This window comes from Eumetopias jubatus, unplaced genomic scaffold, assembly GCF_037043125.1.
Source record: "Eumetopias jubatus isolate StellerSeaLion01/CBP00866 unplaced genomic scaffold, mEumJub1_p1.0 scaffold_8, whole genome shotgun sequence".
NCBI lineage: Eukaryota > Metazoa > Chordata > Mammalia > Carnivora > Otariidae > Eumetopias > Eumetopias jubatus.
In genome coordinates, this window is record NW_028274814.1 from 96,915,573 (window position 1) to 96,926,416 (window position 10,844).

Consider the following 10,844-nt stretch of genomic DNA (forward strand, 5'->3'; position numbering starts at 1 on the left):
TTAGTCAGCTAAGTGTCCGACTCTTGGTTCCAGCTCAGATCATGGTCTCAGGGTCCTGAGATGGAACCCTGTGTCAGGCTCCATGCTCAGCACAGAGTCTGCTTCTCCCTCTCCCTCTGCTCCTCTCCCTGCTCTCTCTCTCTCTCTCTCATAAATAAATAAAAATTTTTTTTAAAAATTTGAGTTTCAATTCAAACCCAAGGAGACAGATAACTGAACAGATCTCAGCAGACAGGCTGGTGATGGTGGTTAAGATCTGCTTTGGGTCTTATCAAAGGAGAACCTGAAAGACCTGCTGGGTAGAAACAGAGTCTAAATACGTAAGGGGAAGTCAGAGATCAGGGACCAATCAAATATTTAGGAAATTTTTCAGGATAGGGAAAGGGAGCATAATTACATCAGGATATGATGTAAGCAGGCAGATATATATAAAAGAACAATGTTCTATGAGCATCTACTCTGAGACAAGGCTACTTTGCTTCATGTTTTGAATTCAGTGCTTTTCTCAGAGAATAAAGACCAATTCGGTACATGTTAGATTACTCTCCAGAAGAAAAATAAAGTGGATTCTACGGAAGCTGGAAGCTAATGATGACCACAGGGAGAGGGCTCGTTCCTCTCCAGGATGCTGGGGGCTTGAGCCCTAGATCTTTCATCTTTCGAGAGGTGGTTCAGCCAGATACAAGCTGTTTTCTGAATGTGATGGCCTCTCTATTCTCACCACCAGGATAAATTACTGTTACCAATTTTGTTGCTGTTTCACCCAGAATTTTGTTGGCCTTCCTTGGTGGGTCAATCTTTCCCCCTGACTAGTTTAATTGCTTTATGTACCGTACTAATATCTTTATGTATCTCAGGACCTCAATCTCAAAACCATTCAAGTTAAACTAATTTGTTCTCCCAATCATCATCTTCCTCTTTATTTCTTTTTTTAATTAATAGGCTTCATTTTTTTAGAGCAGTTGTAGGTTTATAGAAATTGAGCACAAAGTAGAGTTCTTCTATACTCCTTCCCCGCCCCCACACAGCTTCTTCCTTATCAGTATCTTGCATTAGTAGGGTGCACTTGTTACGATTGATGGGCCAATATTAATACATTATTCATAACTAAAGTCCATAGTTCACATTAGGGTTCATTCTTGATGTTGTACGTTTTATGGGTATTGACAAATGTATAATGACATGCACCCACCATTACAGCACCATACAGAACAGTTTCGTTGCACTAAAAATCCCCTGTGCTTCACCCGCGCGTCCCTCTCCCCCTCCACTCCCAACTCCTGGCAACCAGTTTTTTTTATTGTGTAGTTTTGCCTTCTTCAGAACGTCACATACTTGGAATCATACAGTGCGTACTGTGGCATAATAAGAAGTATATATTTGGTCTTTGCCCCTTCTGGGAGCGTTCCTGGCACACAAGCTCCTAAAACCCTTGGAATCTCAGGAGGAATAATAATGTCATTTGTATGCTAATGAGATGATTGGTAGCTAGGGGTCCCTAAACAACTTCTGGAAATTGGATGATTGCCAGAAAGACCAAGGCTTGATTGCAAATTTCAGCCCCACGCCTTGGCCTCTAGGGAGGGGAGAGGGGCTGGACATTAAGTTGATTACCAATGGCTGGTGACTTAATCAATCTTGCCTAAGTAATGAAAACTCCCTAATAATCCCTAAGCAATGGTGTTCAGCGAATTTCCAAGTTGGTGAACACACTGACATGCTGGGAGGGCGGCACACCTAGAGAGGACGTGGAAGCTCTGCATGGCAACCCCCTCCACCACCCACCGTACTTTCTCCTATGTGTCCTCCATTTGGCTGTTCCTAATGTGTATCTTTTATAATAAACCAATAATAATAAATAAAGCACTTTCCTAAGTTTTGTGACTCATTCTAGCAAATTATCAAAACTGAGGAGGGAATGTGGAAACCCCCAAATTTACAGCCAGAATTTATATACAGGCATACCTTATAGATATTGTGGGTATGGTTCCAGACCACCACAATAAAGGGAATATTGTAATAAAGCAAGTCAAATGAATTTTTTTGCTTCCCAGTGCATATAAAAGTTATACTTACACTATCCTGGAGTCTATTAAGTGCAATAATACTATGTCTAAAAAATCAACATGCATACCTTAATTTAAAAATTATTGCTAAAAGATGCTAACAATTATCTGAACTTTCAGTGGGTCCAAGTCTTTTTGCTGGTGGAGGGTCTTGTCTCGATGTTGGTGGCTGCTGATTGATCTGGGTGCTGGTTGCTAAAGGTTGAGTTGGCTATGGCAGTTTCTTTTTTGTTGTTATTTTTTTAATTGAAATATAGTTGACATAGAGCATTATGTTAGTTTCAGGTGTACAACACAGTGATTCAACAATTCTACACCTGTCTTATGCTCACTGAAGTATAGTCACCATCTGTGACCACATGATGTTAATATAGTCTTACTATGTTCCAAATGCCATAATTTTTATCCCCCAATTTATATATTTTATAACTGGAAGTTTGTACCTCTTAATTCCTTCCACCTATTTCACCCACCTCCCCAAACCCCTTCCCCTCTGGCAATCACCAGTTTGTTCTCTGTGTTTATGATTGCATTTTTGGTTTTTGCTTATTTTGTTTTGTATTATATTCCACCTATAAGTGAAATCATATGGTATTTGTCTTTCTCTGTCTGACTTATTTTACTCAGCAAAATACCCTCTAGTCCACCCACATTGTCTACCCCAAATGGCAAGATCTCATTCTTTTTTATGGCTGAGTAATATTCCACTGTGTGTCTATCACATTGTGTATATATATGTATACCACATTATCATGATCCATTCATCTACTGATGAACACTTAGGTTTCTTCTATATCTTAGCTATTGTAAATAATGCTGCAACAAACATAAGGGTGCATGTATCTTTTCTAATTAGTGTTATCATTTTCTTTGGGTAAACACACAGTAATGGAATTACTGGATCATATGGTATTTCTATTTTTCATTTTTTGAGGAACTTCCATGCTATTTCCCACAGTGGTTGCACCGATTTATATTCCCACTAACAGAGCACAAGTGTTTCCTTTTCTCCACATCCTGGCCAACACTTGTTATTTGTCTTGGATAAGGTGACATCTCATTGTGGCTTTGATTTGCATTTCTCTCATGATTGGTGATATTGAGCATTTTTTCACATGTCTGTTGGCCATCTGTATGTCTTCTCTGGAAAAATGTTTACTCAGGTCCTCTGCCCATTTTTTAATGGGATTGTTTGTTTTTTGATGTTGAGTTTTATACGTTCTTTATATATTTTAGGTATTAACTCCTTGTCGGGTGCATCATTTGCAAATACTCTCTCTTCTTCAGTAGGTGGCCTTTTTATTTTGTTGATGGTTTCCTTCTCTGTGCAAAAACTTTTTATTTTAGTATAGTCACGACAGTTTATCTTTGCTTTTGTTTCCCTTGCCTGAGGACACTGTCCAGGAAAATGTTGCTAAGGTTGATATCTAAGAGATCACTGCCTACATTTTCTTTAAGGATTTTTACGGTTTCAGGTCTCACATTTAGGTCTTTAAAACATTTTGAGTTTGTTTTTGTGTATGGTGTAAGAAAGTGATCCAATCTCATTCTTTTGCATGTAATTGTCCAGTTTTCTCAATACCATTTATTGAAGAGACTGTCTTCTCCCCATTGTATATTCTTGCCTCCTTTGTTGTAAATTAATTGACCATACAAGCATGGGTTTATTTCTGGGCTCTCTATTCTGTGTCACTGATTTAGGTGTCTGTCTTTTGCCAGTAACCATACTATTTTGATTACTACAGCTTTGTAGTATATCTTGACATCTGGGATTGTGATACCTCCAGCTTTGTTCTTCTTTCTCAAGACTGCTTTGGCTATTCAGCGATTATATGGTTTGTGGCTAGTTTTGTTAAGAAACTGCCAAACTGTCTTCCAAAGTGGCTGCACTATTTTACATTCCCACTAGCAATGAATTAGAGGTCCTGATTCTCCACATCCTTCCAGCATTGGGAGGATTTGGGTCATTTTAATAGGTGTGTAGTGATATCTTATTCTTGGCTTAAGATGCAATTCCCTAATGATATATGATTTGAGTATTTTTCATATGCTTATTTACCATCCATATATCTTCTTCTGTAAGATGTTTTCAGATCTTTTGCCCAGTTTTTAAGTGGATTATTTTCCTATTGCTAAGTTTTTGGAGCTCAGTCTTTTTTATCAGATAGATGTTTCACAAATATTTTCTCCCATTCTGTGGTGTGTTTTTTCATTCTCTTAATCTTATGGTTTTTTTGGGTTTTTTTAAAGATTTTTTATTTATTTATTTGACAGAGAGAGACAGCCAGAGAGAGGACACAAGCAGAGTAAGTGGGAGAGAGAGAAGCAGGCTTCCCGCCGAGCAGGTAGCCCGGTGCGGGGCTCGATCCCAGGACCCTGGGATCATGACCTGAGCCGAAGGCAGACACTTAGCGACTGAGCCACCGAGGCACCCCTAATCTTATTTGTTTTTAATGAGATAAACATCATCCCATGGGAAACTGAGGCTCAAAAAACATTATTCTTGATGAATTATTTTCTCAGTTTACAGACACATTTTGTTAATTCTATCTCTGGAAAACTTTAGATTCAATCCACTACCAATACCTTATTGTGCCCTGATATATATAATAACTGTCTCCTGGAACTTCAGGATTTTAGTCTGTCAAGAACTTGGAAGGCTATGAGATATTACCCCACTTTCAAAATAACAAGTTAAGTTGCTACAGTTTAATGGTTGCTGTCAAAAGACATGAGACTCCCAGGCCAGAGACAAATGACTTTATAACTCACAGCACAGCAAGTTCTATGAGCTTCATGTTTATATCAGGTTTTCTGGTTCCCTATGTCCCATGGTGGAAATTCCCAGCAGCCCAGATGGATGCTGGGCACGTAGTGAGTTTATATCACACTGATGAACTCTGAGTTTAAGAAACTCCAATCTCTTAAATTTCAACCTCCCTTAAAATCTTCCCTTTGCCTCTATCTTCCAAGGACATTCTTGAAAATATATTTGAAACAAAAGTTTTAATGTCTTTGCTCAGAAGTTGTGCAGAAATGTGAGACCCACGAAGAATTTTCTCCCAAAATAATCTTTCATCTCTCATGGTGGACAGTCAGAATAAGAATTCAATTTTAAAAATTTCCTTATGTTTAACAAAAATAACTTTAATATAAATATTTAATATAAACTCCTTAGCAGAGCATTCAAGGCCCTTCAACACCAGTAACCCGTTCTCCCCTTCTAATCTTATATTCCTAAGATTTCCCAACAGGTACCACTTATGCCGACCAACATGGACTTTTTGCCTTTTTCCTGTTTTTACCAGCTCTATCTTTTTATTTCTCCCATTCTTCCTGTCTCAAGTGCTCTCCCCATATCAACAACTTCAATGATACAATCAGATCTGTTCAGTTCTTAATTCAAATGATACCTCTCACATGAGGTGTTTTTTTTAAATAGATCTCTTCCTTCTCCTGAATTCTTAGAGCACTTTTCCCCTATAATTCAATTTAAGCATTCTCTATTAGATTCAGTTGTCTATTTATATTTTCTCTCTACTAGCATGCAGGTAACCAAGGCTTATATTTGTTCAACTCTGGGTCTGTCATACCATGAACTGTGTCTAGCGTATATTGAATGAATGTAAGAATAAATGTTTTTATTTTTGTTTTTCCTAAGGGATTTCTAAGGAGATAAGAAGGTATGATTTTTAAAAACAACCATCTTTTATCAATGAAACAACTATTCCCCAACTCACCAACTTTTTCTCATGATCATCATAATTAGAGATACTTTTTTGACTTTCTAGTTGTTTTGGCACAAAACCCAGTGTTTCCTTTTATTAAACATGCTATAATATTTTAACCTAATGTGAAAGTAGCAAAGCAAAACCAAAAACTGCATTCTGACTTGTCAACATCCCTCTTTTTAATCCCTTTTATCTCTTAACTAAAATCCTTCTCCCGCTTTCCTGTTTGACATCCTTTGAGTGCTTTCATGTTAGCATTGCTCATCATGAAGTCACCTTGCACAACCCAGCCCTCCCACGATGAGAGCAGGTTCCAATTAAGCTAACAGACAGCAGGTTGAAAACAGTGTCCACTGACATCAGAATAACACAATGTTTTCAAGAATGAAAGGTTCACAACTTTTTTTCCAGAAACAGTAACACACAAGGCAGCTCAGCTTGCAAGGAAGACAAGAAGTCTCCATCAGAGAGACTGTGAAGTAAATTGGAAAGAAAAAAAAAAAAAAAAAGGCCGGGGAGTGGGGTGGGGATGATAAGCTATCCGAAGAGAGAGAGGTGGAAGCCAAAAGCTCTTGGCAAAAGCAGGGGTTTTGTCTTCACAGAGTCCTGAGCTGAAAAGTAAGAATCTGCTTCTTACCAGCTCAGAGACCTTTGTTCTTTTGTCTACTCAACAAATATTTTTTAAGTGCCCATAAAGTACTAGATTTTGGGTATATGATAGTGAATAGAGCAAATATAGTCTCAGCCCTGGTAAAGTTCACAATCTAGCAGGGCAAAAACATAAAGCAAATAAACTAACAAATCAATTTGTACTTACAAATGATGATGAGTGCTATGAAGAAAAAGATGGGTGTCAAGAGTATCAACGACAGTAAGAACCTACCATAAAGAAACTTCTGGAGAGGTAATGAGTTAGTTGATACAAAAAATAAGGAGCCAGCTATACAAAGAGTGTGGGTGAAATAATTAATCAGAGAGAGGAAAAAGGTGTTTTGCTTCCTTCACAAGATGGACGCTCTTGTAAGAGTTCTGCTTGGCACAGAACTGGCCTTTGTAAATTCTCAGCAAGTGATCATTCTTGTTGTTGCTATGGCTGTTGATTGTATATGCCTGGTAGCCACCTATAAAAGCCCACAGATCACTGAGAGGTCTTTTAAACTCTAGCAAACACTCAAGCAATACACATCAGTAGTTACATCTTTAATCCAGAAGGAAATATATTGAAAAATTTTCTCTAAAGCACAGAGAAAAATCTAATGAGAAATTTAGCAACTTTTTCCTCTCCTTTCCTTGATTAGTCCTTCATCTGGATTTCTGTATTATGACAAAACCTTACTAATTCATATGCTGATAATTAGGGATTTTGCATTTGTTCTGTGAAGGAAATAAATAACGTAATCAAAATGTGAGGCAAAAATGCTTAATTTAATTAAGGAAACCTGTTGTTTCTGAGCAGATTTAACCACATGCATTTGCATACAATTAATGTGCTGATTACAAATGACTTGAATTTTCTCATTAAAGCAAGCCAAGTTAAGCTCTTACTCTGTAACACTTGACCTCTGTAAACTTACATTTCTTGTCAAAGTTTGCCATAAATAAGGTATGCCATTAACTCTGATTCTTTTCTTCAGTTAGTCCAAATTAGAGTTTTCTGTATGGCCAGTCCTAAATCGACCTGCTTTCCTTTAGTAGTGTTTCATAATTTATATGTTGCATTTCCCAGAAGTCAGTGGATCCAATTAAGGTGGACTCCTTTATGGTTAAATAATCTTTGTAATAGTTACAATTTGATAAAGATTGAAAGGGTGTTCAAGACGTAATTTTCCTTTCTTTATTATTCTGCCAAATCTTCCTTTCTATAATCCTCAAGACTATTCCCACATCTCTGATTCCATATGCCCAGAGCCCCATAAGGGCCCCATATGATTCTCTACATACTTAAAAAAAAAAAATTGTCTTTGTTCTCTGCCTCATGGGATGAGAAAAGCTGTCAGAAAGTTGTGCAAGTTTTAGCACAGAGGTCCTGAAGTCAGGCCTCCCACTGGACAAAAGGCTTCAATCTTGACCCTGTATAACTAATGTGTTCTATTAAACTTCAGTGATAATCTTGATGTCCCATAGGAAGGATGGTTTCAGATCATCTTAGGATGTGTTTTATTTAGACCATCTCACAAAATATTTTAAAATATCCAAGATCATCATTAGACAGGTTTGGGGCACAGTGAAAGGATTTTTTTTTTTTTTAAAAGATAAAAGTCATAATGCCCATGCAGATATCAAATGAATATGTGTTAAAGATTTTATTTAATTCATCGTTAATGAAGGAGTTGATAAGAAGTTATAAGTGATTTAAAGAAGACTCCAAAGACAATCCGTAGGTCAAGAATATTGAAATGAATGTGCAAATGGAGGCTTACTTAGCTACTTCCACAGTGAGGGAGAAAAGTCAATTGAATCTCTACTGTGCTGAATTTATCTGCATGCCCAAAACAAGAATTATTATTCATGACTATCAATTATCTACAATTTACAGGATTGTAGAGTAGCTCAAAGGCAATAAAAGGCCCAGAGCTTCCATAAAATCAGAACTAGGTAACCCAGAAGGGAATGCTCTAACCAAAGCAGAGTTTTCCACTGAAGCATTGAAGTTTTCCCACTGTATAAAAATTTTCCCCTACAGTGCAAATGGCACATATGCTTTCCACTGTTATTCCCATAGCTATTCATCCACAAATGTATATGGAAATATTTCTGTATGCCAGACAGAATGCTAATCTCTGGAGACAGAGACGTGAATCATACATGGTTCCTATCCACAAAAAGCTTAAAATTTATGTGCAAACAAATGAGGTCAACGAAGGTGCCAGGGGGGTTATTATAAAGGTTTATACAGAACACAGTGGGGACAGAAATAATGAGTAATCTTCAGACTAAAAGAATCTTCTTCAGAGACTCTAGCCAGCCTAAGAGAAGAGACCTTAAAAATACTGACATGGAGGATTCTCCAAAGAAGCAGGCCAACCTGCTCTCCGCCTCACTGCGCCCATGGTCCACAATCAGAATATACCCTCCTCTCTGAGAATTTAGAATTTCCTATCAGTTTTTTAGTGCTGCTACCTTTAACATGAGCAGTCAAGAATCCCCTGACAACTAAAGAAAACCCCTAATATGAAAGACAGAAAACAAGACAAACAACAAATAACCAATGATGCAGGAAAGTGAAAACCTTAAAAAACTACCATTAATGTAGTCAGAAAGTGGAATGCCCTTGAAATAGGAACAGAATGTTATAAATAGAGGGAACCATAGAAGAACAGGAAAAAATAAAAATGCAGAAAGAAAATAGGAAAAAGGTAAGAAGATATTCAGGAAATCTCCTATAAAGTAGAGCAAAAGATAAAGAGATAAATAAGAGAGAAAAGAAAATTGGAGAATTGATAAAAGAAGCCCAACATTCAAATAGTAGATGTTTTGGAAAGAATGAATAGAGACAACAGAGGAAAGAAAATCATCAAATAAATTAAAGAACAATTCCTACATTGACAGGGTGCCTGGGTGGCTCAGTCGGTTGGGCATCTGTCTTCAGCTCAGGTCATGACTTCAGGGTCCTGGGATCAGCAGGGTTCCCTGCTCAGCAGGGAGTCTGCTTCTCCCTCTCCCTGTACCCCTCCCCCCACTCATGCTCACTCTCTCTCTCTCAAATAAATGAAATCTTTAAAAAAAAAAATTTCCTACATTGAAAGCATCCTTAGAGTGCCCAGAAAAAAATACCCCAAGTACAAATATATCCATGTCAGGCACATCCTGAGAAAATGCAGAATACTGTGGACAAATCTACGTTCCTAAAAACCAACTAGAGAGAAAAAAAAATTTTAATTAAAATATAATATGATTAAGCCACATGCAAAAGATAAGGAATTAGCATGGCTTTGGGTTTCTTAGTTTCAACGTTCTGAGATTTTTTTTAATATTTTATTTATTTATTTGACAGAGAGAGACACAGCGAGAGAGGGAACACAAGCATGGGGAGGAGAGGGAGAAGCAGGCTTCCCGCGGAGCAGGGAGCCCGATGCGGGGCTCGATCCCAGGATCCTGGGATCATGACCTGAGCCGAAGGCAGACGCTAATGACTGAGCCACACAGGCGCCCCAAGAAAGTGATTTCTGACTCAGAATTCTATACACAGCCACACTACCAATTAAGTATGATGACAGATTACACAATTTTTAGACATGCGAGTACCCAAAATATTTACACCCCTCCACCCCCATGCATCCTTTCCCGGGAAATTACTGGGAGTATTCTACCAAAATGAGGGTATGGAGATGGGAAATCCGCCTCAAGGGCGAGGCAGAGGAAGTCCCAAGTGATAAAGAGAGATTCCAGAAGGACACAGTCCAAACCGGAGCAGGTCAGAACGCTCCAGGAGAGAAGTCTGCAAAAGGTAAAATGGATAGACTCCCTGATGTGTTGGAACACAACGAGAGCAGTTTTAGACAACTGGGGAGGGGTTAAATAAATACAGAGAAGAATAAGCAAATGAAGGAAAGAAAAATTGTTAACTCCAGGAAATAGAAAAAAGGTGTGTGGCAAAGGAAAGACTATCAGGTGATTCTCCTAGGAATGACATTTAATAGTTACAGTCATGTGACACCAAAATTAAAATATAACTATACAGGAAAGGGAGTTCTTGGAAGTATATGTGCGAAGGACTGTGTTAGTAAGAGAGAAATCCTCATCTTTCATAGAACAGAAATGATCGACGGGTATTGTCGACAATGGGAAAATCAAGGAGTAGAATGTTTTAAGGGCTATGAGGACTACAAAGATAAAGAAAATGAAAGGGTATTGACCATTCCAACTGAAATTTTTATCAAATTTTGTATTTTGGTAAAAGTAGAGACTGAATTTTTTAGAAGTGAATAGGAGTTAAGAATGGAGAGATGAGCACGCATGATTTTTGGATGAGTTTGCTGAGAAAGGAAAGGTAAAAGACAGAGGTAGGTAAAGAAGGGCACTGGTTTTGTGTGTTTTAACTATCTAT